The sequence below is a fragment of the Pseudorca crassidens genome, chromosome 13 (genome assembly GCF_039906515.1).
Source record: "Pseudorca crassidens isolate mPseCra1 chromosome 13, mPseCra1.hap1, whole genome shotgun sequence".
Classification (NCBI taxonomy): Eukaryota; Metazoa; Chordata; class Mammalia; order Artiodactyla; family Delphinidae; genus Pseudorca; species Pseudorca crassidens.
The window spans coordinates 3,158,115-3,184,124 of NC_090308.1; the positions used below are offsets into that span (position 1 = coordinate 3,158,115).

The window sequence follows — 26,010 nt, forward strand, 5'->3', positions numbered from 1 at the left end:
GCTGGAGGAAAGGAAAGGAGCCTGCAGGGAAGGTCTGGGAGTTGAGATGCTCTGCAGGAATGCTCCAGCCGGTGCTCGGCAGCTCCCTGTGTCAAGGCAACTTGAGTAGACTTTTCTCCCCACAAATGGGATTTTACATGTGCCTCCAGGAAATGGGGGGCGGGGGAGTGGGAATGTGCTGATTAGGCTGGCATTGAAGACCCAAATTTGGGTGAACTTGAAACTCTGTGTGGAGAAGGGGAGGGTGGGGTGGAGTGGGAGAGGAGGCTGGAAGAGGCTGGGTATGGATTGGGGATGGCTGGCCATTTCCCATCCTCTGCCTTGCTGTCACATACATGGGGGTGTCGAGCTGTCCTGTGGTTCTGTGGCCTGTACTGACGTGTGTGCAGGACGCCTGGGTCTGCAGAGTGGGTGCTGGTGCTGTCCCCTCATGTGTGTTGCTGGCAAGGGGCGTCAGGAGGGCTGCTGCTTCTCCCAGGCTTCTCCAGTCCAGGGATGCTCAGGGTTGCGTCATGTTGAATCCCCATCTGCTCAGGCAGCCCTTTGCATCCTCCCGAAGTTGGAGGTGAGGCTTGAGGCAGATCTAATGGTGGACTGATCTTGAGGGGAGATGCTGTGCTGCAAGCATCTGGGGACTCCTTTCCCTAGAATCAAACCAACGAAAAAGTGAAGATGGGAAATTTCCTATGGAAGCAAAAGTAATTCTTGGATATCTGATTGCCACATAAGAGCAACCCAGTCAGACACCTTTTATTTCACTTACAGTATTCTGAATTTGGTTGAAAGTAGGCCCCAATGGACTAGTCAAGTTCTTTTCTGGGCTGTAGTTCAAACACAAAGGAAATATGAACCAGATGCAAATGTTTTGTTATCGGTTAAGCTGTGGAAGGGGAGGTGAAAGGGCCTGTGGGGGAAAGGTCTGAACCCAGGCAGGGAGAGGAGCTGTGTTTTGGGGTTGCTCTTCTTTTCAGAGGGGAGCCCTGTGGCCTGCTCGGTGGCAGGGGCTGGTCGGAGCACCAGGGGACTGGGCGTGTACCTCCAAAATGGAGTCCATGGCTTTTCTCCTTTGACGTCATAAGAAATACGAAGTCACCAAAGCCCTTCCTGCTCATAAGACATGAATCTCTGTGTCCCCTTGCAACCCTTTGCATGGCTTGTGTGCGTTTTAAAGCAAAGGGTCTGGTTTTGGTTCTCCCTGGTCAGTGGGATTTAATAGAAGCAGGTGAGAGCAATGTCTCCCACTCACCTCAGAAGCGGTTGTATTTCAGTGTCTGCCCATGTTTGGACTTTCTTTGCTCAGTTGTGATCTTAGAGCAAAAGTTAGTACAGCTCTTCAATTAATTTTACTGAAAAAAAGTGGCATTTGGTAAGACATTCAAATATGGCAATGATTCTATCTGAATGGTATTTTGGTATTTTTCCATCTTTGGGGAGAATAATTCGGTATCACCATGGGTGTCTGACAAATTCATCGGCTCTATACTCAGCATTCAGTTTTGACCCGAGGTTACTCTCAAGGTGCATACTATCTATGTTCTTTTGGTTAAGCAACTAGTGAAGTCTATGGGAACTGACATGATTATCCTGGTATATAACAGCCTGGATACATTTTATGCCATTTTCTAATAATTAGTGAATGCATGGCTGGCATTTATAAAAGCAATAAGAATTGTATTTTAACAAACATTTATCGTCCTTTTGGTGGAAATATGTGGTATTAGAATTTAAAAAGCTATGTCCTGGAGGTCCTGCACTAACAGTAGCAGCAAAATTCCCACATTGCCTAGTGTGATAGGACCCGGCCGAGAATATTTTGTAAGTCATGACAGGCAATATTAAGTATTTGTATCTATGTTATTCAGAGATTATCGTAATTTTGAAGTGACTTATGGTACAGATTGGTTTTGTTAGAGCTGAAAAATGTCTACTGATTTTACTGTATCCTTTGCATTTGGCAAATAAAAATGCTACTAGATAATTGCCTATGAATATGTAACTGTAGAAACCATTAAGTGTGGGAATGCTCAAGTACCATAGGATTGTGAATGCATTTCCTTGAGAAATGGTAGTCACGGCACTCACCGGACGTGATGGAGACACATCTCGACATATGTGGGAGGGGGTATGGCTGTGGGTACTTTGACCATGGAAGATGGGGAGGCCAGGTGTAAACCAGTGTTTGAGTGACGGGTGGTGATGCACCTGCAACAAAATGGACAAGGACGCTTACACGTGGTTAAGGACCTGGATCTTATCACCTCTCCAACTCAAGGCTGTGTCTTTCCTTTGAGTCTCTCAGCCAAACTTTACAATATGCACACACTGAACAGGAGAGAAAAGCATTTACATCAGTCTCGCTGACCTTGTGTATCAGAAGGGGTTTCTTTTGAGCTCCAGCAACTTGGAAGGCCGGCGTGTTTGTTCATTTCAACCACTGAAAGCACATTACAGCATCTATTAGATCAAGGCAATTGGAAATTAAGTTTCATTGGGAGTCATTGATTTTAAGACCGTCTGTCAGCAGGTTGTCCTGGTCTAAAGTTTTAAACAGCCAGTAAGCATGCAGGCTGCCTGGAGGGAGTGGAGTGGGAACTTTGAACAGAAGAACGGAAACCATTGCCCCTATTCATGCCCTCACCCGCCACCAATCTGTGCCCCAGTCACGAGGGTAGGTGTCCACTCAGGCCCTAGGTGGCTATTTCCTGTAACGGCTCCTGTCCTGTTAATCATTTCTCTTTAGGAGATTCCTTATGAGATGAAGGTAAGACGGTGAACGGTTGTTGTGAACACACACGGATGGTTCCTTTTTCTCCCTGACTTATTTGCTCAGCTGTGGCAAGGGGACAGTGAAGTGTCCTGTCCTACAGCGGACGTTTATTTGGAAGGTCCGCTGAAGTTATCTGACGTGTGTGCGTATGTGTAAAGTCACGATCGGGACCAGGATATGGTTCTCTTGTGGGCCCCAGCTGGCTCTGTGTCCACCGTGTGTTCAGACTCTACTGATGGGAGATATTTGCATAAAATGTTAAACATACAAAGATTTTGTCTTTACAACTTAGAGAGATCTGGTGTGCAAACGGACAATGCCGGCCACAATTTTCGCTTTGCTTTGCATCTACTGTCTTTCATGGCTTTGAACTTAGACATGAGAGTGTGTTACAGCATTCATCTGGCTGTGAAGGTGATGGGTATGTATGTCGAAGACCATGTGGGAAGAGGCTCTGATGGAAACACTGAATAATTATAATTATTGATCTTATCCCATAGGAAGATACTTCTATTTTTTCATTCTCTTCACATTCCCTTCATATTGGTCCCTTTTCAAGGAATTGTTATCTACTTAGATACTTTGGTCTAATCACATGATGTTGCATTAGTTACTCTACACTGAAATATAACATTAAAGCCTATTTTCCAACACTTACCCTCTAGTTAGAAACCTGTTCTCTCAGCCCCTGTGGGCTCTTCCTAGGCTCTCGGAAACCCATTTCTGTTCTCCCCCTTCCCCACCCACACCCTAACAGTTCTGTATTGTTTTGTCTTCTGACTTTAATTCTCATTTCTCTTAAGATGATTTTTGGATATAAAATGATGTCAAATGTTTATTATTACATTCAGTTAATCTCATGAGTGTTTTAAAAGTAAGTAGTTTCTATCTTTGATGAGCTTGGTTAAGATCCTATCCAGCCCAGTCTTCTGGCTTCCTGTCACTCTGGGGTGTAAAGTCACCCGAAGGGGGCCTCTGCAGTGAAGGAGGTCAGGGGAGGTTTGAACAGAACCCATGACCTACTCATGTTTTATGCTCCTCAGGTTTCCTGAGCCACAGTGAGACTGTCTATGGGTAGCTATTCCTTCATCTGACGAGGTAATGACTGAAGTAAACATTGGTTTCTTAAAATTGTGTTCCTGTTTGACGTCACACTGGCTTTTGGGTTTTGTGGCTTCCCTGTATTATCCACAGGCCATTGGCTTTGGGGGCATCCGGAAACAGGGGCAGGGGAAGTCTTAGCAACTCCGTACCTCTAAAACCAGTTAAAGCTGAACATCTAGATTGTTGACTGCCCTACGTCTACATGACCCCCTAAAACCAGTTGAAATGATTTTTTCCGAACAGATTAATTGTTTTAGAATAGTTGATCAGATTTTTAATTATTATAAGAAAAATCTCTTAAAGGGTTATTTATAATCATTAATATGAAAGAGTGGGCTTGACCCCTGGAAGAAAATCTTGACCCCTGAAGAAAATCTCACAAGCGCACGTTCCATAGAAGCTTGATGGCGAAGAGCGTTGCAGTTCAGATGTTCTTCAGTTCTCACCTTAGTTTCTCTGGCTCCCACCAGGAAGGCCATTTTGCCCTCCAGTGTGCCAAAGCTGGTTGGCGGGGAGAGGAGAGTTTCGGGGAAAAGAAGCACAAAAATACAGAGTAGCATCCGGGGGTGAGTCCTCACACGTGGACCAGAAAGGAAGTCCCATTAGTCTAAAAAGACATGCCTGTTGCCGGGTTCCTCATCTGTAACATCAGAAGGTTGAATCAGATGACCTGGATGGTGACGTTTTTAAGACTTTGAATAGGATTGTGTGAAGAAGCAGGTAAACCATAACCGACTCCAAACGAAATGGTAACTCGCAAAGGAAGTAGATAAGCAGCAGTTCTTGCTGACGTGAAAGGCTGTGGAAGTCACTTAACATCTGCACAATTTGGACAGGCTGGTGGCTGGGGCAATGCTTTCTCTCCATTCTTTCCAGAACTACCAGACACTCTGAGCATGGTGGGGTGTTAACTGAGGGTACCTTCTGATCTATGGTTTAGAAGCAACTTTTTAGGTTGAAAGCAGTTTTGTTTATACTCTGATTTGCTAGCCCCTTCCCTGCCCCCCCCCCCACAAACACCCACCTTCCCCCTTCCCACCAGTGCAGAAACAGGATTGCAAATAAACAGAGGTAAGAGCTCTGTGGAGATATTTCCTTCAAGTGCTTCCGTGACGGAACTTAACCGTGCAAATGGAATCTTGTCTTCTTAGGTAAGCTGAAGTTATCTTCACTGTCTTGGCTGGAGGAGCAGCATTGTTTAGTATAAGAACGGCTCGACTGGGATATGAGATTCTTGTTAAAAGCTCTTTAACTTTCTGTCCTCTTCCTTGATGAATACAATGTGGCAATCACAATGATCAACATCATCATATTATATATATATACACACACACACATATATTATACACATACACGTACATATACACACATGCACATGGTAAAAAGTGTAAATATCACGGCAGGACTTACAGAAAAGATGCAAAATATGTCCCCCTCCAACCCCATTCACCTTTCCCAAAGGTCACCCACGTTACAAGGTTCTTATGACACCAACCAGAAATGTTCTGTGTGTATACAGTCGTCCCTCAAAATCCTCAAGGGGTTGGTTCCAGGACCCACTGTGGATACAAAAACCCAAGGATTCTCAAGTCCCATGGTCAGCCCTCCCTATCTTTGGTTCCACATATGCAGATTCACCCAACTGTGGATCGTGTAGCACTATATGTATTTATTGAAAAAAAATCTGTGTAGAAGTGAACTTGTGCGGTCGCGCAAGGGTCACCTGTGCAGGAGTGCATACGTGATATCCCTTTCTTACACAAACACGAGCATCCTCCACCTACTTTTCTGCTGTACCTTTCTTTATTCACTTACTTATGTATTGGAAATTTACCAGCATATATAGATCTACTTGATTTTTATTGTCTGTATAGTATTCCACGGCACAATGTAACATAACTGATAATTCTTATGGAATTAATCTTTTTATACATAGTGCTATAATAAGCAACCACGCAGTAGTTTTTTGAGCACGTGTATAAATCTATCTGTTGGTGAATTTCCAGATAGAGAAGTTGAATCAAAAAAGATGACAACAATTGAAACTCCACCAAAGGCCTATTTGCCCACACCTGCCCCAATTTTCTTTTGCAGTGATCTACTAGCCCTATGGACACTACACTTTGGGGACCTAAAAATGGAGTGATTAGCAAATGTAAGCAAACTCCTCAAATCAGTGGGATAGCATATTTGAAGTCTCAGAAGTACTAGATGTAGGGCAACCGTAGCACCATGCACTTTAGGATTTATGGGACAGTTTTTCTTCTCCAACTCTCTGTTTAGAGCAGATGTGGATACGATATTGCATTCTGTCCACGTCAGTTACTATAAATAGGCACAGGTTTGTGATTTTGCTATAAATTTATGTAATAACAGGGAAAGAATTATGTTATTTAACATATGCATTGTTATAAAATAGGATACGAATACACCTTCTGGGGAGCCCATGAAAATTATGATTGGTATAAGTATGACTCTTAAATTCTCACGTAACTGTAATGGTATGTCTGGGTTGTGTGACTTTTATACATTTTATATACTTAGATTCTTAAATATTGACAGAATATAAACTCACAAAGGGCAGAGGGGAATGTCTTAACTGGTGTGTTAAGACACTGAGCTTCATCTGGAACTGATAATTCCTGTCTTAGTCTGTTTCATCCCTGTTTTATCTGTTTTATCCCTGCCCCTAATACAATGCCTGTACATATTCTGCGCTCAATAATTTCTTCTTGAGTGAAATGACCAATGTTTCTGTAACTAAGACATCTTAAAGTATTGAGTATTCCATTTAATAGTGACCATAATAATTATACTTGTAAATGGATAGAGATAAGAAGGAATATTTATATTGAGCCGTAAAAATCTTTCATTTGTGAAAGAACACTGGCTTTGAGATTAAGCATGCACAGATGATTAAAACATAGCATCACGTATTTACAAAAATAGTTTTCCTGAGGACTAAATTGATTTTAAGGTATTAGTGCCTGGTACTCATGTGAGAGGACAGTAGGCTCATCTTCCCTCCTCCCACTTTTTATTTTGAAAAGTATTCCATCTACAGAAAAGCTACAGGATGTGTACAGTGCGTGCTGAGGTCCTCTTCACCTAAATCGCCAATGTGACAATGTGATACAGAATCTGACTCCATTTCTGATGGTGGGCTGCTGACAGCTTTCAGATCCCACCACCCAGCTTCCTGTCTGCTCCAAACCTGGGCAGGCTGATGCGACAGCCCACGTGGTCCTTCCATTGGTGCCAGTGGGAACTCAGTCCACATGAGCCCTGACTCCTACGTAAGAATCTCCCAGAACCACCTGTAACCACAGTGAAACCTGCACCTGTTGGCTCTCAAGCCATTTCCAGACATGCTTGGGGGTCTGCACTTCTCCCCTAGCAAAGCCTCGTCATGAGGGCAATAAACTTTCCCACATCCTCTTGGTGCATGTCTCGACATTCGAACCAGATTTTGGGTTGAGGTGGGTCCATCTCACTCCAAGTGATGGGGACAAGCGTTTGGCTACGTTTTCTCCTCTTCCTCCCCCTCCTCCTCCTCTTCTTTCTCTCACAACGATTATTATTTTTGGCTGAACCACTTGAGAGTTATCTGTAGACATTATGATGATCTAGAGGGTTCAGATTTATTTTCTAAGAGCAAGACGTTCTCCTAAAGGACCACAGTCCAGCAACCACACCAAGAACACTTAATGTTGATATAATATTATCTAGTGGGAGCACATGTTCACATTTCCCCAATAATAGCCCGTTTTTTTCCCCCTCAATCTAGGATCCAATCAAGAACCACACATGGCATTTAGTTGTCACATTTCCTTTAATCTAGAAATGCTCCCTGATGTTGACATGTTTGAAGGGTCCAGGTCAATAATCTTTTAGAAATTCCCGGTTTGGATTCATCTGATGTTCCCAAATGATCAGATTCAGGTTAAACATTTTGGACAAGGATACTATCCAGGTGACATTGGGTCACATCAGAGGACACATGATGTCATTAGCGATGTTAAGCTTCATCACTTGGTTAAGGTTGTGTCTGCCAGACTTCTTGCTATATTGCAAAGACAGGTAGAAACATATTCTGATAATTCACTACTTATGCCATGACAAAAAGCTCTTTCTGAAAGTATAAAATGTTGAACACTCAAATCTGCAGTACAAGTCAATTCATAACTATATAAATTTGGATTTTGCTTACATACCTATATATATATATATATTAAATGAATTATAACATTTTCAGAAAGTTCACTTTCTTAGGTGAACAGCGTAATTAATGTTAACATATATCCATACCCAGATGAAGATACAGGACACTTCCTGCATTCTAGAAAGCTCCTTGTGCTCTGTCCCAATAAAACCCCTACTCACTATTCTGAACTCTATTGCCATTAATTGGTTTTCCTTGCTTTGGGACTCACATATGTGGAATCACACAGCACATAGCCTTGTGTCTGGGTTCTTTTCTTCAACATTATGTCTGTGGGATTCACCTACGTTGTTACAGTTGTTTGTTCTTTTTGAGTGCTAAGTAATATGGTATTAATAGTCTACAATCTACTTGTCCTTTGTACTACCGATGGGTATTTGGGTTATTTCAATTTAGGGGTCATCACAAATAAAACTGACATGAAACAACTTGTGTGCATGCCTTTTGGTGGACATAATAAAACTCATTTGTTTTAAATATATATCCTACACACTCATTTTTGTAATAATTTGTGGAATGTTCTTTAGCAGTCATTGGAGCCCATCAATGAAGATGTATGGTTTTCTATAAACATGTCGAATCATGTCTGAATATTATAAACCTTATATTCATGAGAAAAATCCCTGATGCATTCCAAGCCCTTTAACATGGCAACATTTGCAATCCAGGTGTAGGATCTTGATAAATGAACTAGATCTTGTTCTTAATACTAAAAGTCTATACATAATTTTGATTCACAAATATTTGTTATTCTTCTCTACCACGGATGTTGACTTTGATTCTTATTCATTTTTTAATATATTTTAAAATATTTATTTATCTTTGGTTGCGTTGGGTCTTCGTTGCTGCGCACGGGCTTTCTCTAGTTGCGGCGAGCGGGGGCTACTCTTTGTTGTGGTGCGCGGGCTTCTCATGGCGGTGGCTCCTCTTGTTGCAGAGCATGGGCTCCAGGCACGCAAGCTCAGTAGTTGCAGCACGCGGCCTTCAGCAGTTGTGGTACGTGGGCTCTAGAGCGCAGTCTCAGTAGTTGTGGCACACGGTCTTAGTTGCTCCGCGGCATGTGGGATCTTCCTGGACCAGGGCTCGAACCCGTGTCCCTTGCATAGGCAGGCAGATTCTTAACCACTGTGCCACCAGGGAAAGCCTGATTCTTGTTCATTTAAGAAGTATATTGTGCTTGCTTTGCTGGCTCTGAAGGAGGAGGTATTGAGAAGGAAGATGAAATACCCACCAGGTATAGAGTCTTGAGGTGTAGTTGCTCATAAGGAAGATCCTTTTACTTCTGTTTGGGAAAAGCTTACCCAACTTAGGAATCTCTGCCTAGGAAGGTCCATAACTTCGTTTCAAGAAGGGAAGTATAATCAGGAGGCTTAGCTTTCTTTTCCGGACTATCCTTGAGCGCTGTCATGATGTTGATTTTTTCCTCTTTCCATTTTTCTACATCAAGACAGTCACTTGCCTGTCTTATCTGGGGCTTCCCTGGGCTAACTGTGAAGGAGAAGGAAAAAGGGACAGATGTGACTTTATGCCACCCCCTGACCTGCAATACTAAAACCCATGTTTACATAACAGGTGCTGTAGCTGGTGGAGGACTTGCAATCATCCTAACATTTAGCTCCAGAGTATCTCTCAGGAAGGGAACAATCTTGGTTTGGAAAAATGCTTTGGTGCACACCAACTGTAGAAGGTGAGACCCTGGGGCCTCAGGGGCAAGGGCTTTGGTTGCTCCCGCAAAAGGGAGAGTCGCTGAGTGTAAAGAAAAAGAGAATGTGAGAGAGAACAGAAAGGAGGAGCTGTGGGGGCCAACTCAGAGGAGGACCCCTACTAGTGGTGCGGTTGACAGGGAATCAGAACCCAGGAGTGACGGATGGTGACTGCATGTTAATTTGGTAGGTGGTGCAGGCTGTGCTCCTCTGTGTGTCCTGAATTCTTTGATAAGCCTACCAACTTCTTCAACATCTCATTTGTAAATGGAAACCAGTGCAGGGCCTGAGTCTCATGTCTGGGTTGACGTGGAGCAGACCTGAGTGTGTGGAAGTAGCAGCCAGACACAGGTGAGCCCATGGGGTCTTAAGTCCTAGAATATTTTTAGGGCTGTTGGTAGGGCTTTGAGTATCTCCAGGCTATAGTACGCTATTCAGGGCAAATCTCTCAGTCCCAAGCCCTGACTTTGAGCTGTATTTGGCCACATGTTCCCTCTAACTTGAAGTTAATTGGAACATTTTGGTTGTTGTTACAGCTTAGTCTCCTGTTCTTAATACAGTATCACCTCTGGCTTGACATCCAGCAAAAGATTGCACGGCATTGTTAAAACCCTGGTTTCACTTAGACCCAGTGGATTTTGATGACCCAGTTTAAAATCACTGGGATTGGATAAAACCCAGCTGCCTATTGTAAGCGATTAAAAGGATAACTAACACATACAAATAACAATAACTTGTAGAGCAGTAGGAGTTTCATTTAACTTCGTTATGAATGTCCAAAGTAAATATAGGGAAAAATAATTTGTTGTAACATACAAGAAAAATCCATTATCAACTGATAGCATGTTAATTTAATCCATCCCTCTCTCTACCTAATATTAAGCTCTTTTCCTGCCCATTCCCTTTAGTTTTTGTTGTTCAGTCTCTCTGATTGTCAGATTTGAGGTCATTGTCATTTGACGGTCTCAAGTGCAAAAGGATCGCAAAGTGGAACTGAAATGCTGCAGTGACAGGATTTCGTGAAATCCGTGAGAGTGATGTTGGGAACAGCTCCATTTCTGTGCTAAGTCATTGAACATGAGTTAGACTTTCATCTGAAGAAAGAAAACCGGCAAGGATTACTCAGTGTCCCCACTACAATATATTTCTATCCCATTCTGTTTTCTTTCATCAAACATCTTCTGGGTAAGCGCTTGACCTGTGCTCTCTGCTGGCCACACAGGGTCCTGGAACCTTGGGTCACTGTGATGTTTCACTCGTAGGACAAAAATGCTATCTGAGATTTTCTTATTGTGCTTACTTTTTTATAGTCTGCCTCTCCCTGTGAGAATGTGTTCTCCATAAAGACAGAAACCTCTTTGGCCATTTTTTTCCAGTTAGAGTAAAGCCTGGCAAATATTAAGTGCTCTGTAAATATTGTTGAATAAATGTATGAATGAACAATGGAATTCCCTTTTTAGTAGAACTTTTCTGTAGACTTAGGATGCCCAGAAGGTAGTGTAGAAAAGGGCTAAGGGGGACTTTTAGAAGAGCCTCCTAGAGGGACTCTCTGCCCCCAGCTCTCCTGCTTCAGCCCATCCGTGCCGAGGTCCCTGTCAGTTACAAGCGGCAAAATCCAAAGAGAACAAATCTCAGTGGAAGCCGGTTTTCAGGGAGTCCCTGGGGGGGAGTCAAAGGTGGAGCAGTGGGACCTCCAGGGCTCCTTTGCCTGCATGCCCACCCCCAAGGTAACAAGGCAAATGGCAGCTCCAGGTCAGACCTTAGGACCCCAGAGCAGAGAGGAAAGAAAACCTTGACCCGGCTGGCCTGGCCCAAGTATCTCAAAGACAGAATTTCTCGTTCTGACAGACGGGGCAGAGTCCACTTCTCAAAGAAAGTATGTGCATCAGACACAGCAACGCTACCCCTCCAACAAGTGCAGGCAGCCTATCACTGGCCCTTCTCCTACCGGGAAGTCTCCAGCTCTCCTTTTATGCTCTTGTAAAGTACTAACGCTCTCCTTGGGCGTGAGGGTCTGTCGCACTGTAGTCCTGAAGAGATGGCACTGAGATAATGGATGTGCCAATGCATGGTCAACTAAAAGTAGCCACACAAAGGGAAAGCCCTAACATCTTGTGTGCTTCTCCCACCCCTCCCCTTACAGGACCCTCCCGTTCAGCTAAACTGATACTTACTTTCTAGGAGCGCTTATGAAGTTTCCTCTTCCCAGGACTCTGCTCACCACTCAGTCTCTCTTCGTAGAACCCTTCTGCATCCTTGGAGGCCCCTCGGGACATCTACCCTCTCCGTGAGGCCGTGGTCATCTCCACGAGAAGGATGGGGGTGTCTTTCCTCCTGGGTCTGGGGCTCTGGGTGGCCTTAGGCGCTCACCACATTCTGTGTGGCATGAGGGTCATTTCCATAGTTCTGGGATCCCCGTTGGCCTGAAAGATTCTAGAGAAAAGGGGCTGTTTCATATGCATTCGTGTAGTCATTCCAATAAAAGTTACTACTCCATGCGTAAAAGTAGAGGGAAGAGATGAAGAAAGAAAACCACATATATTGGCCTTGATAAGCTCTGCATTAATTACTAGTGATAGTCTATATATGGTGTGGGAAAGCAATTTTTAAATTACTACAAACTTTTTTTTTAACATCTTTATTGGAGTATAATTGCTTTACAATGGTGTGTTAGTTTCTGCTTTATAACAAAGTGAATCAGCTATACGTGCACATATATCCCCATATCTCCTCCCTCTTGCGTTTCCCTCCCACCCTCCCTATCCCACCCCTCTAGGTGGTCACAAAGCACTGAGCTGATCTCCCTGTGCTATGCAGCTGCTTCCCACTAGCTATCTATTTTACGATTGGTAGTGTATATATGTCCATGCCACTCTCTCACTTTGTGCCAGCTTACCCTTCCCCCTCCCTGTGTCCTCAAGTCCATTCTCTACGTCTGCATCTTTATTCCTGTCCTGCCCCTAGGTTCTTCAGAACCATTTATTTTAGATTCCATATATATGTGTTAGCATATGGTATTTGTTTTTCTCTTTCTGACTTACTTCACTCTGTATGACAGACACGCACATATAGTCACCTTATCTTTGATAAAGGAGGCAAGAATATACAGTGGAGAAAAGACAGCCTCTTCAGTAAGTGGTGCTGGGAAAACTGGACAGCTACATGTAAAAGAATGAAATTAGAACACTCCCTTACATCATACACAAAAGTAAACTCAAAATGGATTAAAGACCTAAATGTAAGGCCAGACACTATCAAACTCTTAGAGCAAAACATAGGCAGGACACTCCATGACATAAATCACAGCAAGATCCTTTCTGACCCACCTCCTAGAGAAATGGAAATAAAAACAAAAATAAACAAATGGGACCTAATGAAACTTAAAAGCTTTTGCACAGCAAAGGAAACCATAAACAAGACGAAAAGACAACCCTCAGAATGGGAGAAAATATTTGCAAATGAAGCAACTGACAAAGGATTAATCTCCAAAGTATACAAGCAGCTCATGCAGCTCAATATCAAAATAACAAACGACCCAATCCAAACATGGGTGGGAGACCTAAATAGACATTTCTCCAAAGAACATATAAAATTACTACAAACTTTTGTAGCATTATTCAATAATGTAGTGGACTGATTCAAGTGGTATTTTTCAGACAGTAGAAAGTCTAAGGGTAAAACTTCTTTGCTCCAATGACTTTGCTCCAATGACTGGGTGGCTAATTTCATAAGCAAAAATGCTTAAGTTTTGACAAGAAATTCTGTCATGTTATTGAAGAAGGAAATTGCCCAGATATCCAAGAAGCTTAATTGTGATAGAGAAAAATAAAAAGAAACTTACCTGGAGAACGGTTACTCTATTTATAAATTAAGACTCGTAATGCCCAGTCATTCCACATTTATTTCGATATTTCTGTAAAGGTCCTGCCTTCACCCATCCTTGGATGGTGGTCTCGACAAGTTAATGATGTTGTTAGTTCATCTTTATCTTCCAAGGGCACCTTACTGTACCACGTACATCTTTATTTATTTATTTATTTTTGTGGTACGCGGGCCTCTCACTATTGTGGCCTCTCCCGTTGCGGAGCACAGGCTCCGGACGCGCAGGCTCAGTGGCCATGGCTCACGGGCCCAGCCGCTCTGCGGCATGTGGGATCTTCCCGGACCGGGGCACGAACCTGTGTCCCCTGCATCGGCAGGCGGACTCTCAACCACTGCGCCACCAGGGAAGACCCCACGTACATCTTTAGACTGCCAAGGACTGTTGGATGTTTCTTCAGTACGTTTGTTTTTTAAAAAGACTTCAAGCTTTTGTTAACATAATGCCCTTCTTAGTCAGCTTCAACTAACCTCAATAAACCCTCCTCGTATCTTTCACTCACAAACCATAGGCGGGGATCCTCAGAGCCCTAGATTCCATAACATTTTGGAATGGTCTCAACCAGTGCTTTTTGGATTGTGGGTAGCAACCTCTTTGTGAGTCATGAAATCTATTTTTAGTAAACCCAAATTGTATTTCTAAAAACTGAATAGAATGGGGGAAAGGGGGAAGGGGATGGGAGAAGGGCGGAGGGGAAAGGATGGGGGAAGAGAGGGGAGGAAAAGGGAGGGGGGAGGGAAGGGGATAAGGGGGAAGACAAGGGGTGGAGAGCGTGAGGGTGAGTCCCACAAGCGGCAATTATTATTTAGTGACTTGTGTGTGTGCTCATTTGGTCCTATTGTAAAAATAAATTTCATATTGTGAGTTGAAAAAGTAACAAAACCCTGGTCTAGACCACATTTGACAGATATCTTCATGACAACGGACAGCCCACAACACCAGAATTTTTATGGCCCCTTGGTGAAAAATAATAAATACTTTAAATGAATTCATGCAAATTTCTTTGGATTCAGGACCATCTGAAGAGGGCTCTGAACTGCCTGTGTTAACTGGAAGTGAAACCCATTAACATAGTGGCACCTACGGGGTGCCCAGGTGGTTTATCACATCCCTGCTGTGGTAGCTGCAGTCCTGTCTCTGCTTTACTGTCAGCTAGCACTCCTGTGTGAGCCTTGCCTCCCCAGCTAGATTGGAGACATTGTCAAGTCATGATCAACTCTTCATTCCAGTTCTTCTTCCAGTAATGAGCACGGAGTAGCTGTTCAACAAATGATTTTATGTTAATGACTGAGAACCTGGAACACACCTGAGAAGTGTGTCCCCACGAAGAGGCGGAAGGTGAGAGGGAAGGAGAACAGGAGGACAGGGGAGAAGGTCCATATTTGGGTGCTCCTGTCGGGGCAGATAAGAAGGCAGAGCAGGGAGCCTGGGACCAGCTTGGAGGAAACACTGCGAACCCCTCCGGGTCTTTGCTTTGCGGGGTGGCAATCCCCACCAGGAACTCGAATCCTTGTTTCCCAGTGACTCCACCTAGTGGGTAGAACAAAATGTGCCCCACCTTCCACGATAGAATGAAAGGCACACTTTCCTTTCTAAAATCATTTTCCCGTTCTTGAAAACTTTTCATGCCTAATTCGCCATCTTTATGTGCTTGGGGAGTAGTTATCTGCCTGTGCTTTTTAAAGTTACGTTCTTCTAGGCTTGTTTGATGGAACGTACCTTTTCACCTCACGCCCTCACAGGGGGTGGACTTAGCCTCTGTTATTTATGCCTTGACTGCTACTTTGTCTAGTCTCACTTGTTATTTTATACTTTAAAATGTTTAAAGTTACATCAGAGTCAACGTGATGGGTACATATACTTCTTTAGTTTTCTTCTTTCAGTGTGAAATCTTTCTACTCTAGATTTGATAGGTAAAGAGGTAAAATAATGAGATAAATAAATAAAAGCTCTGTGGCTGCCTACATGCCAATTTGCAAAAATTAATGCCAAATTGTCTCTGGAAACGTCTGGAGCAGCTGCGGTTGTCAGTATTGCTTCACCCCCCCAGGTCTGATGATTTAAACTTTCCATTTCTCTTTGTAAAAATTAGAGAAAATAACTGACTATAGTTTTACTCCCCTTCCTCCCATCATCAGTAAAATATATGTAAAACTTGGTTCTTAATTGGTGAAACACCATTTACAGTTTGGGTCTGAGTTGGGGTCAAGGGAGAAAGAAAAGGAAAACTTCACAGTCACACAATCACATGTTTACGATGTGCAAAGCAGCGGAGAATTGCAATGAGCGATGGATCAGAGTTTATTTTCTCAGCCCTAAGGAATTTTCAATCTTTATGGAAGACAAGGCTGTGTTACAAGAGCCATTAAGTGAGCGACTTCATGGAAGTCATTCAAAGGGTTACAGAGGTTTCTGAGAGGGAGTGATCCATTTCTCCCAGCCTTGGGTGAGTTGAATCATGGACGGCCTTGATGTGCTCATTGCGTAGTGAGGAACCATTCCTCGTGTTTAAGCACATTGGATCTTACAACCAGAGTCTAGTTCTGTGCAATTTCTTTCTTTATTTAAAAGCGATTTCTTTTTTAACAACTTGCAGTAGATTCAGTAAGGGGTCAATGCATGTTTTCCTCAATGCATTGTCTTTGCTGTAAATTTCATTCACTTATTCTTGAATAAAAACAAATGCATTGGTAAAAATTCAAAAGGTACAAAAGCCGTATAATGAAAAATGTCTTTTCTGTGTTACTTAGTCCTGCTTCAAAGTTTTCTTCATATAGATATTGCCAATTCCTCTAAGTTCATTCTTAGGTATGTTTATCCTTTGTTCTGAATTGCCCTTATAAATGTAATCATTTCTTGCACTAAATATTTTGGAGTAGTTCCTTATATATGGTGAATGCTATGGATATTTTTATAAACTGATTTTTAAATTTTGAAATAAACTTACAGAAAAGTTTCAAGCCCAATAGGAAGATCTTTTATTCCCTGAACCATTACCCTGTGCAAGTTCTACAAACTAGGACATTGTCTTACATGAACACTGATACATCTCTACCTTCTAATCTTCCAATCCTTCATGTTTTGTCAGTTGTTCTAATAACGTCCTTAATTATGAAAGGATCGGGTCCAGAGCCACACATGGCATTTGTCACTTTGGTCTCCTTCAGTCTGGAGCAATTTCTCAGTCTTTCATGGACTTTCATGACCTTTGTGGTTTTGAAAATTATGAGCAAGTTATTTCGTAGCAAGTATCTTGGGGGGGGGGGAGAATGTCTTAGAAATGATGCTGTGCTCTTCTTATGCACCTTAACAGGTGGCCCACGAATTGAATTTGTCCCATTAGTGAAGATGTCCACTTTGACCACTCAATCAACTGATTATGGGAGTGTCCTCCAATTTTCTCCATTGTAAGTTACATTTTCCCCCCTCGTGAGTTAGTAAGGAATTTGTGGGAAGGTACTTTGATCCATGTAAATGTTCTTTTCCTTTTCAAACTTTCAGTTATTAATTTGCTGATTTACATAAGTTTGTTTTTTTACTAATAAGTTGTATGAGCTGTTTGTGTATTTTGGAAATTAAGCCCTTGTCAGTCGCATCATTTGCAAATATTTTCTCACAGTCCGTAGGTTGTCTTTTTGTTTTGTTGATGGTTTCCTTTGCTGTGCAAAAGCTTATAAGTTTGAGTAAGTTCCATTTGTTTATTTTTGCTTTTATTTCTATTCCCTTGGGAGACTGACCTAAGAAAACAGGTACAATTTGTGGATTTACATGAGTTTGGACTCTTGCTTTCCTGTTTTATTCAGTGGGTTACAATACATTACTACCACTGTTCGTTTTGAAGCTCAAGTAGTCCCAGATTTGGCCGGTGGGAGCCCCTTCAAGGTGGCTTCTGTATCTTTTGACATATTTATCTCTACCTCAGTCTTGATCTCTATATCTATCTATGCTGAGAGACCAAGGGATGCACACATATATAAACGCACTTACATCTGTACTTTTTCTATACTTGTCTATCTTCAAAATATGGAGTTCATGCCAACATCTTCATTCCAATCCAGTGTCACAAGGTTCATTCTAAGTTTGCTCCTTTTCCATATTTGCATCTTTCTTCTCTGATAAAGGGAAGGAACCTGGCTATATCTGCACCTGTAGCCAGTGCCCCATAACTGTGGCTGCCCCTCCCCTGTGTGGCGCTCCCCTCATCCATCCAGCCCTGACTCCCAGATCTTGGCGCCACAACTTCTGCCCACCCTTGGCCTTGGCGAGGCTGCTTGTCTTGTTGGCCCCTGTCTCATAGCTTTGGGACTGAATTGTTCAGGAAAGTATAGGGTAGAGGAAGCAGAAGAGAAAGAGGAGGAGGGGTGAAGGACATTTGAATGCTGTCTTTGTACTCATCTACTTTACTGACTCTTACGTCCTTTATATTTGTCCTTCAGATTAGTTTTCCAAGTACCTCAGGTGGTCAGTTACAAGAAATGGTAATTTTACTTCCCCTTTCCAAACTGTGTACCTCCTTCTTCTCAGCTGATTGTATGGCTTAACACTTCCAGGATGTCATTAACATGAACGATGATAAAGACGCTATGGGAATGCTTCTTTCATTTCCCCACTTATCATAGTACTTACTGGCTTTTGGGTAGAGACAGGTAAATCCATCAGGGTGATCTTTCTTAAATGCAAACCTGATCACATCACACCCCTGTATCAAACCTTTAGACACATTGACAGATGAATAAAGAAGATGTGGTACATATATACAATGGAATATTACTGAGCCATAAAGAGAATGAAATAATGCTATTTGCAGCAATATGGATGGACCTGGACATTGTACTAAGTGAAATAAGTCAGACAGAGAAAGAAAAATGTCATATGATATCACTTGTATGTGGAATCTAAAAAACAAATGATACAAATGAACTTATTTACAAAGCAGAAATAGACTCAAAGATGTAGAAAACAAGCTTATGGTTACCAAACGGGAAGGGGGAGGGGTAAATTAGGAGTTTGGGATTAACATATACATTCTAATGTACATAAAATAGATAAACAACAAGGTCCTACTGTATAGCACAGGGAACTATACTCAATATCTTGTAATAACCTATAAGGGAAAAGAACCTAAAAAAGAATATATATATATGAATCATTTTGATGTACATCTGAAACTAACACAACATTGTTATTCAACTATATTTCAATAAAAATTTTAAAAAACAAACAAAAAACTATTTAGACAGATTCCCATTGATCTTAAAACTCCCAATGAGGTCAGATGCGCTGCGTCTCCAGCCTTGCCTCTGGTCTTTTATTTTTATGTTAAGATATTTATTTATTTATTTATTTATTTTTGGCTGTGTCGGGTCTTACTTTTTGCATGCGGGATCTTTTGTTGTGGTGTGCGGGTTTCCGACCAGGGATCAAGCTCGTGTTCCCTGCATTGGAAGGTGGATTCTTAACCACTGGACCACTAGGGAAATCCCCCATCTTTTATCAATAGCTTTCTTTTTAGTAACTTTCTTTTTAAGAGTGGACATTGAATATAGAATTTTTTTATCAAACTACTTTCTAGCTCCTATAGGTATAATCATATGATTTTTCACTTTTGATCTATTAATTATTTTCAGAACATTTTAAACCCTCATTCACAAGAAAGCTCCCGATTAGATACAACTGAGGTTTCCCATGTCATTTGGTCAGGATAGGTGACAAAGAATGCCATGGGACTGAGTCTATTTCCTTCTCCTCCCTTCTCTCTCTCTGTCTCTCTCTGTCTCTCTCTCAGTCGTGACAACTCACCATGGTTAACATCTTAGAGGCATGCCCGATTCTGCTCCTTCTTGACTAAAACATAATCAATGTCTTATGTCTTTGGCCCATTTTCTAGAAATGCATTTGCGTACGGAACTCCCATGGTGACAGTGGGTCACCGTGATGGGCCTTACTGAGCGGTTTGGCATGTTGCTAAGGCTTTCTGCTTGTGCTTCACCAGTGTGGATGACCCCACACCGCACAGCCCAATAGGCTTGGATCCGGGTGCCGTACAAAATACAACCATGGCTGTGCATTTGTTGTATTGAAACCTGACTTTATGCAGGTGCACCCTGTACCCCCCACTAATATCGAGCTTCTTGGCGAGTCATCCTCGCTCGCCTTCTTCTCCGATACCTTCCTCAGAGCTGACACCCACTGTCCCTCCTCCATCGTTTCCACTGGGACAAGGACATTGCTGCAGATCAACTCCCTTGATTTCAACCTTTTGTGTCACTTTCCTATAATTTTTGAATGACTATCAACATCTTTTACCTGCATTGTCTCCTAATCTTGGATTTCTCTGTTGGATGCTGTAGCTGATATCCGCCTGCACCGGGATTCCTGTATGTATATTTAATATTGACATCTACATTCCGTGTTTGAGAAAGGTTAGCAAGAGTATAATTTTGAGGAACGCTGTTGTGAAACCTAGGAGGAGACGGAGTTTGTGGGGAAAACAGCTACCCACCTACTCACACATTTAATGAAGCAGGGGAATCACACCATCTCTGTACAAACGCATAAAAAAAAGATTAGAGCCTGGGAAGATAATACCTGAGTAATCGCTGGGCTGTCTCTCAGGCAAAGTTGGAATTCAGTCCGAGAATTAAAGATAGACATGTAGGGGACTTCTCTGGTGGAGCAGTGGTTAAGAACTCGCCTGCCAATGCAGGGGACATGGGTTCGAGCCCTGGTCCGGGAAGATTCCACATGCCGCGGAGCAACTAAGCCCATGCACCACAACTACTGAGCCTGCACTCTAGAGCCTGCGAGTCACAACTACTGAGCCCGCGCGCCACAACTACTGAGCCCGTGCGCCTAGAGCCCGTGCTCCGCAACGAGAAGCCACCGCAATGAGGAGACCGTGCAGCGCAACAAAGAGTAACCCCCGCTCGCCGCCACTAGAGAAACCCCGTGCGCAGCAGTGAAGACCCAACACAGCCAAAAATAAGTAAATTAAATTAATTAATTAAAAGAAAAAAAGATAGACATGTTACATCCAGGAAAATGCCCCGGACATTTTTTTCTTCTGCCCTCCGTCTCATGTACAGATGTCATTTCTTAATTTAAATGACCTTTTTCCTCATATTTGTTTTAAACGTTTTTTCAATCATTCAGGAAAGAAGATTAGTAGTGATGGAGTTCAAAACTTATGGCAGCAAAATAATTTCTTTTTGTCTGTTTGAGTCAACGTTCCTTTTCTCTCCATCCTGCAGCTTGTGACACAGCCATCGGAGTGAGATTCGAAGTCCAGAGCGTCTCTGAGCCTCAGCCAGGCCCTCAGTGATTAGTGAGCCCTTTATGATCCTGACTGTGTCCCTCTGCTCGTTCAGTTCTAGGAACCATGGGCCCATTTCTTATCTCCTCTGAAGACTATACAGGGTTTTACGGCGACTCTTTAGTGCACGGGCCTCACCGCCTTTCTCCTCTTCTCCTTCCTCCTCATTCTCCGCCGTTCCGTCTTTCTCATCTATTTATTTTATTTTCTTTTGCTCTGGTGGTTGGGTGTATATTTGTAAGCTGTGTGAAATCCCTTTTGGCATAAAATCAGGAGAACGTGAGTAACTATAATGAAACAAATAGATACATTCTTATGTAGCACCTGGCACACACTTTACCTAATTCCTGCACCGTGAGGCCAGGGACATGACTGTTATCCTCCCGTCTTCCCCTGGCTACAATGCCTTGCGAAATCGTACCAAAGACTTAATAAATGTCTGGTAAGTTGTAGAGAATTGTTTCTGAGTCCATGTGGCAAAGCAGGGGACTTCCTGCCGCGTGACGGCAGAAAAAGTGAGTGGGATTCCAATACCAGTTACGTTTGAGCATCTTCGGTGTGCTGGCCTGTGTGTGCGTGTGGTGGGGGGGCAGTGTGCCAGCCCCCGGGGGCCCAAAGCCCCGTGGTGTCCCAGACACAGGGAAGTATGCAGACGGCAACGGGAAACACAGCGAGGGCACAAAATGCAAAGGAGAGGATGGCCGGGGCGGGTGATGTTAGCTCCCACGGGTCTCCCGCCTCCGTCTGAATGCCGTCTCCGTGAAAAACACAGGAAACCAGGGTCCACAGCCGAGTGAACATAACCCACAGCGACGCCGACTTTCTCAAGCCTCCACGTTGCAGCACATGGAAGAGGGAACTCTTCGGCTCTTCCTGCAGATGGTGTAATTCCCCATCCCCTACCTCTTCCCCACCGGACGCACATCTGGTTCTGAGAAGTGAGGTGTCATAGAAGTTCAAATGTCTTAGATCTCTTGGAAGATAAAGACCCATCTTTGTAGCTCTCTGGTCTGATGGCCTAAGCCGTGATGTCGGTGTTCAACCATGTTTTCTGAGGACCTCTATCTCCCTAAACTCACATATCCGATGGCATGAAGCAGGGTTGGTGAGTCGTAACAGATGATATGGTTTCCTGAACATTTGGTGTAGTTAAGGCCACACCCCAGGGACTCAGGGGCCACGGCAGCGTCCTCTTCCTCGGCCCGTCCTGAGCGGCTTAGGCGGCTTCTCGGCCCCGACACTGACCCCACCGCCTTCCAACGGAGCCCCAGCTGCATGCTGGGTTGTGGACCACATCACAGAGTCAGCCTGGGGCTCCAGATTAGAGTCCAAGGCCAAGCTCAGACTGGCCCTGGCCCAGACACTTCACCGTGGAGACGCACACCTGGGAGTCAAGAGCACAAACACCAGTCCGCACCAGCTTCTATTTTCTAAGCGGCATGACGTGCAGCCGTGTGTTAAGTGACGGAGAAATAGGCAGGTGAGGCCTTGCTAGCGAAGTCCTGGGTGGGAGCGCAGTGTCCTGGTGGTCACACCCCAGGGAAAGGTTAGGGTCTAGACTGCAAAACCCTCCTGTCCTTTTCGGACAGGGCTGTGGGTTCTGCCTCCAGAGCTCCTCGTGCCCCATAGTCCCAAGTTCAATGCCATGCTGCGTCCATACCTGGGTTTACACTGCAGACTCAGGCGAAGTCTGGTTTATCTTGTGTGTGCTCAGATCAGCTTTTCCTACCGAGCTCTCCACGAGGGCACGGCCACACCCTTCACCGTGTCACCCACCAAAAACCTGGGCCGTCCCTTTCCTTGACAGTTGTGTGGGCCCTGCCCCTGTATCATCTCTCTCCTCTGGGTGCTGACATCTTCCCCGTGCCCGGGCCCCAGCTCGGTCCCTCACTGTGTCACTTGGAAGGCTGGTTTCCCTGCTCAGGCTCACGTGCTTCCCACACCATCTCTGCGCTTCTGCTAGAGAGCTTTCTAAAATAGAACACGTCCACAGGATGCCCTGCTAAACACCAGTGGGGGGTCTTCAGGGTCAAGTTTGGCAAAGGGGTCCTTCATTTGCACTGCCCCCACTCCACCCTCTTGGGCCCACTCGTGCTTCCCACCTCTGGGCCCTGGTACCACCCTCCTCTGCACTTTCCGTCTCCTCATCTGCGCGGTGAGCTTCTCTCCTCAGTAACCACGGTGGCTTCTCCTTGTGAAGTGCTCCTTGATCTTCTCGCAGAGGTGTCTCACCCTTTCACCATCATCACTACACCTCACCTGACACACTCTTCTAATGATTGTCTGCGTTGACCTGTGTGCCCAGAACAAAGTGTTTAAGAAGTACTTTAGCTGTTACTGCGTTCACACATCTACCTAGTAATTACTTGTTTCCATGGCTGTGTCCCCTTCAAGTCTGGGCACTGCTCGGTAACAGGGGCTGGGCCTTATAAGGTTGGATATCCCGTGGGCCTTGTGCCGCAGCCGGCGTGTCGCCAGGGCTCTGTACATTTTTGATGATGACGGGAGAGGAATCACAACTAGTCTCGTGGTAAGTTCCATCAGCGTCACTCAACTGAAATTGGTTGGGTGTTTTTAAAAATTACGAATATTTCAGAGGTATTATGTCCAGATCTTCTCTCTGCCTTTCAGAAAGGAAAGTGGTAAACTGGTAACGATACAAAAAGAATAGAAAAACCAGTGATTAGAGGATAGAGAATTTTGGTCCCACGAGAAAAGAAAGGAGTAGCTCAGTTGCGTGTTCCTTGCCCTCCTGGACTTTACCTCTTTTCTCTCTGAAACAAGGAGTTGTGTGCTGTCTGGGCCACTCCCAGGTCGGAGGGACCCTGATTCGAAGCGCAGCCGGCGGCTTCCGGAGGACAGGACACAGGAGTTTCTGTGGGTGAACTTGGACAGGTTGCTCCCTGTCGCTGCAGGTCTGATAATGAGGAAGTGGGTTACATTTATAGGGAGGGTTTATAGATAGAAGGAAGCATTTCTTGGCAATAACAGAGAGAAAATAATGAGATAGCTTTGCCTGTAGATTTCAAAGAGGTGACTTCCTTGGATTGCTTGGGTTTTCACCTGCTGGGAACCCAGGTAACTACGGTGTGGCCGACACCTTGGCTGTCCCTGCTCTGCCTTCCTTCCAACTCGGTGACCTGCTGTGACCCAGGGGTTCGAATCCAGAGTTAAACGCACAGCACCTGCCCTCAGAGTGCAGCCTGTGAGGTGCCCGCACGGCCCTTGCTGAGAGAGGGCAGAGGGGCTTTACTGTGGCCCCGGTGGGCGAGGAGGTGATGTCTGGACTGGGTGAGGAAGTGCAGGGGAGTCAGCACGTTTGGAAAATTAGGAAGGGACATCTAGACCGAGAGGGAAGCCTGGAAGCAGGAGAGCAGGTTGGACGCGCCTTCCAGCGAGGCCGAGAGACATCTCTGCACTTCTCACCCAGGGCTCTGGCTCCGTCACTGATGCTCCCTGGGCCGTTTTCTTTCTCGGTAAAACCACTAGTCCGTTTTCATGCTGGATGCTTTCAATGAAACGTTCACCACAGTCGCTGGGGCTGGCTTTATCCTCCCATTTTAGACGAGGAAATTGTGACCCAGAGATGTTAGGTCACTAGTGAGAGGTCACACAGCAAGGAGGACGTAGAGCCGGGCTTTGAACCCGGAACCGTTTGGCTCTTGCTATGTTTTAAAGCACCGACTCGTCCTCCGTGAACGTGATGACCATGCACACTAGGCCTGCGTGTGTACCAAGGAGAGGATGTCTGGGGAAGTATCTGGAAACCTGTGAGGCACTTTTCAAATGTAAGGTCTTAGGAACGGAGGCAGATTTACTTTACAGCCAGAGATTTTGTGCTGCCCTGGACTCTAGTATTAAGAATGCTTTCCCTCTTTCCTTGTGTGAGTGTGTATGTCAGCATGTGTGTGAGTTCGTGTGTGTGTGTGTGTGTAAGAGAGAGAGGGAGGGGGAGTAGGAAACCACGCAAATCTTGATCAGTTACTTCAGAACGTTCATTTAAAGGGCGGAAAGGTTGGTTGCATTCTTGTCAGCAGCTGAAAAATTTCCATTCCTGGCGCTTCTCTGTATTTGTCAGATCGGGTGGTTGTATGCGTGTGTGTATGTGCGTGCACGGGGCCACATGTGCTTATTTTATATTTTAACTCGCGAAATAATCAGGTTCAATGTACAGAACCAGCAATGCTACGGGGCACAGTGGACAGCTATTGCTGGTCACATACGTGCTGTGGTACATGTGCAAAGGCTTGTCCACAAGCAGATGGACTTTGTTCCCCCAGGGAGGGTGACTGTGGTGCCGATAGTCAGTGACTGGGGCATCTTGCTATAGTCTCATGATCCTGAATTCATACAGATGATAATGAAGACAGTTGATCTTTTGCCTTTACTGGCTAGTGTAGGACTAGTTGTGATAGCATTCACTGCCCATCTGGGAGCCCACGCTCTGACCGTTGTCTTCCAGACACTTTGCAAACCACTTGCGGCTGACATCCCGTAGCAGGTGACCAGAGTCCGGAACAACTTGGACCTCATCACATCTTGCTTTAGGGCCCAATGGAAAACATCTTTCTTCATGATGTTGTCGGACTGTTCCTTCCCACCTGAGTTGTATGGCGCAGCAAAGCTGAACGTAGCCAAGCAATGAAGAGTGAGTCAGGGGTGGGCGTCCACGCTCCCGCCTGCGGATGTGACAAGCGGGAACGCAGCCCGGATGCCCGGGAGCCTCTCGCCTGTTGGTGGCCCCTGTCCGAGCAGACGCCCCGCTGGCCGGTGGTGTGGCTCCTGACATCTTTCATCGCAGGTTAAAGGTCTTCCCCAAGGGATACACCAACTCCTGATCAGTTTTCCTTGTGATGGTTGGCGTTGGCACAGGTGGTCTTGCCCAGTGGACAGGCTGGGGGCGAATGAACTGGGTTCAAATCTCCAGTGCCTCCCATCCACTATGAAACCTCGGGCAACATAAGTTCTAAGCCTCGGTTTCCTCATGTTTCTGTATCTCCAGGGCTGTTGTGGGAACGATCC

At 44.5% G+C, this 26,010-nt stretch overlaps 1 protein-coding gene and 1 pseudogene across 1 annotated transcript in view; both read left to right on the forward strand.

Annotated features, from left to right (window-relative positions):
* The window catches only part of PDE10A (phosphodiesterase 10A), a 583,074-nt gene that overhangs the window by 1,892 nt on the left and 555,172 nt on the right, over positions 1-26,010 (forward strand). The gene's annotated exons all lie outside the window — the stretch shown is intronic.
* The window catches only part of LOC137204912 (putative transcriptional regulator encoded by LINC00473), a 43,519-nt pseudogene that overhangs the window by 111 nt on the left and 17,398 nt on the right, over positions 1-26,010 (forward strand).